The sequence below is a fragment of the Akebia trifoliata genome, chromosome 4 (genome assembly GCF_017979445.1).
Source record: "Akebia trifoliata isolate Shusen 1 chromosome 4, ASM1797944v1, whole genome shotgun sequence".
NCBI lineage: Eukaryota > Viridiplantae > Streptophyta > Magnoliopsida > Ranunculales > Lardizabalaceae > Akebia > Akebia trifoliata.
The window spans coordinates 44,053,265-44,057,012 of NC_141378.1; the positions used below are offsets into that span (position 1 = coordinate 44,053,265).

At 31.8% G+C, this 3,748-nt stretch overlaps 1 non-coding gene across 1 annotated transcript; it reads right to left on the reverse strand.

The window, feature by feature from the left end:
* Window positions 1-1,849: 1,849 nt before the first annotated feature.
* LOC147405169 (RNase MRP) lies at window positions 1,850-2,102 on the reverse strand. The gene has a single exon (XR_015178172.1).
* Window positions 2,103-3,748: the final 1,646 nt, after the last annotated feature.

A 3,748-nucleotide genomic window follows, 5' to 3' on the forward strand; every position in this document is an offset into this window, starting at 1 on the left:
TCTAATCAAATTAATATGTCAAATTGGATTTGACTTGATCTGTATTCAATTTAATTTGTTATTAGATTGGATTTTGATCTTAATATTGCAATACGGTCCAATGCTCATCGAATCAATCTCAGATGGATACTGATCGAATCAATCTCAGATGGATACTGATCCAATCCATACTCGATCCATTGACAACCTTAGATAAGTTAATTCTGTTGAATAGCTAATAGCCCAACCCAGCTTAATATTCCATGTATTTCTACCTTCAAACCTTAAGGTAAGATATAACTCCTCAGAAAGTAGAAAATTATAGAATTCAAGATAGAAAAATCTATGATTTTTCTTGAAAGGGTTTACACAAAATTGAAACTGATGGATTAGAGATAAAGTAAAATAGATTAAAAGAGGAAAAAATAAAGATATTTTAAAGACGAGGTTACGTGAAGTAACTCATGTTCTATTTGTCTCTTTTTTTCGTCGAAAGATAAACAAAACATTCAACAGTTGAACTCGACAAGAAAAGTGTTGGACTTGATGATTTATGCTCAAATAGTATTGAGTTTGCCAATTTGCCATTGCAATGGAAATAATTCCAATATTTTTTTTGTGCAGTGATATAGTCCTATTTCTAATCTTTCCCTTATGATTTTTTATAAAATAATTATAATATGTTTTATTAAAAATAATTTATTAAGATCTTTCTATTGAACAAAATGAGTCCACGATAGATACATATAGATACATAGACGATTTATGTGAATGAGAAGACTGTGAAGATGGAAAATCGATGGAGCTTCGTTGAACTTGATTGTAGAATCACTTTTATCCTACAAGAATCCCCTCTTTAATTAATATATTTACTTAATTAACGAAAAAATAATAATAATGCTGAAGTGACCTCGGGCTGGAATCTCATATCCCAATAAAAATGTATGAGAATCATAGATTCTTTTCATCGAGATATGAGTGGGAAAGAATTTATGATTTCTATCCACTTTCACATCAAGAAGTGTGATATGACGTTACAGCTTGAGGTTAGTCCAACACGATTCAAAAAATATATTAAAAGAAAAAAAAAATATTGAGTTATTAAATAATTTCTCTAAAGAAAAGTTTTTGAATAGTGATAGAGTAAAGTACAACAAATAAAATGATTAAAAAATATTCAATTTCAATAAAATATATCTTAGAATTAACCAATACTAATGAATTTTTTTTTTATATCAAGATTCATTTGAGTTTTTAAACTTATTTGATGATTTGGAACAACGAAACTATTTGTTATTTCAGAAAAAGAAGCTACCTTTGACCTATTTTTCGGCTTCTAACTTTTACGAGAACCAAATCAAAATATAAAAATTAAAACATTTTTTAAACTTTTTGTTGATTTCATTATAAATTAATTATACACATAATTAAGGGTCGTTTGGTAATCTTGATTTATGAGTTTCATAATCAATTATCGATTTATAATTAATAATAAGAGCTATAAAAGGTGTTTGGTAAGATTTTACAAAATCAATCCTCTTAGAAAGATAAATAAGAAAATAGATTGTTTTGAAAAGATTACAAGTTGTTTGTAATATAAAAAAATTAAGATTTGATAGTTGGACTTGGCCAGGACTAAAAATTTAATCGATAAATAATCAAGTCATTCATTGATTTACCGATTTTATCGTCTGCTCTCTTATTTGAAGAATTCTCTTTTAGAAAAAAATAAAAATTCAGGAGTTTGGTCAGCTTGGGAGAGAAAATTTGTTAAAATTCCTCAATATTGGGAGAGAGAACACATTCCAACTGTTTGATAAAATGCCTCAATAATGAATTGAGGGCCAAAAAATATAAATATAAAAATTGGGTAACTGTGATCGTAATCCCCGTTCTGTTAGTCCAGGAGGACTAAGCGAATAACTGTACAAATTTGGCCAATGGGAAGTTCGGGGGGAAACCTAAGCTCCACACATGTCTCTGCCCTCGCACGAGGCGAACGGTCTCTCCCCAAAGTAAACTCGTTTCCGAGTCCGCATCTCTGCGAATATAGGCCCGGGGACTTTCCTGGGCTGACACATACCTGTAAGGTAGGAAGGCCCATTCGCATCGTCACTGTTACCATTACAAAAATTGGCCCTCCATTATTTTAAACCAAAATATTACTTTAGTTTTTGTCGATGTGGGACTATTAAACTCAGTCGTTCGGGACCAGTTTACAATTTTAGACGCTTTTAGCAAACATAAGAGAACCGTTTGATCATCTAAAACACTAAAACAAGTTTTCACTTACATTGTTTAGAAAATTGTAAAGACCTCCTTACATTTTAACAAAATCCGAGAGAGAGTTTTCTCTCCAACTTCTTCTTCAATCCCTCCCTCCAACTGCAACTCTCTCTCTCTCTCTCTCTCTCTCTCTCTCTCTCATATTCTGCCTCTCCCTCTCTCACACGCTAAACTACCTCTCTTTCTCGCTGCAGCTCTCACTCGTTGCAACTGTCTCTCTTTCTCTCTACAACTCTCTCTCTCTCTCGCTCTCGCATTCCCATCTCCCACACGCTGAACCCTAACATTTTTTAGGGCCTCACAACTGAACCCTAATCACCCAAATCCAATCGAAAAAGCATTATTACATTGAGAATTTGTAAAATGATTATTATTCTCCTTATTATGTAATTGTTAATTTGGATAAGGGGCAAGGTGGTCAATTATAATTAATTAGAATTAAGACTCTAATTAGAGTTTCTCTATTTAAAAATCTAGAGGTCATTGTAAAAGGGGAGGAGAAAAGATGGAGAGGAGGAGAAGAGACTATGTAAATCTAAGATTTATAGTGAAACAGCTCTCCGAATCCGTAGGCGTAGGCACGTTTGTCGAATCACGTAAAAAATCTTTTTGTGTTCTTTCTTTTTTTCGTTATTTTTTCATGATTTTTATAATTTATTAGTGAATGGTCTTGCTAAAATTAGATCTCGAGGTCAATCACAAAAATGACCTCCACGCTATCCTTATCAAACATAATCATACCTCTCTAACCCTTTAGAAGTTGTTTGGATGGACACCATGTTTTATGCGTTTTGCACAAAATACGTCACCATAATGCCATTTTAATTCATGTTTTTTCTTCGAGAAGACTCATTGTGCAAAAAAAAAAAAATGCAAATCCTGTTTTCAATGTGTTAAAAAGATTGCTCATGAACCTACTTTTATCCGGCTGAATCTTGGGTTTTTCCTGTTAACCAAACAACATTCAACATTAAATGTGTTTACAAGTGAAACATTTTCCACCAACAATTTGTCCGAGAATATCGTGTTTACAGAAGAAAAGAAAAACACGCATCCAAATACACTCTTAATGATTTATTGGGAAGAAAATAATTAATGATTCAATTATGTGTAGGTAACAATACAAACATATACAGACTGTGATTTCCAATTTGATGAAGACCTAGCTAACCCATACAATTAATGTGGAGTGGACTGGGAGAGAATATTCAATTAATGTGGAATCCAAAATTTATGTCAAAATTTGATTCATGAATCATTTCGTTAGTGTCTAGATTTCAAATATGTTAACCGCACTAAAACGATGAATCAATTAACCCCTCCCCTCTCAAAATAATAATAGTAATAATAATAATAATAATAATAATAATAATAACAACACGTGTATGAAGAAAATAGCAAAATCAAAACACCTAACACTCAACCATGATTTTCTCTTAGAAATTTTTTCTGACATCACATCTCGGATGACCAAATACTAAAA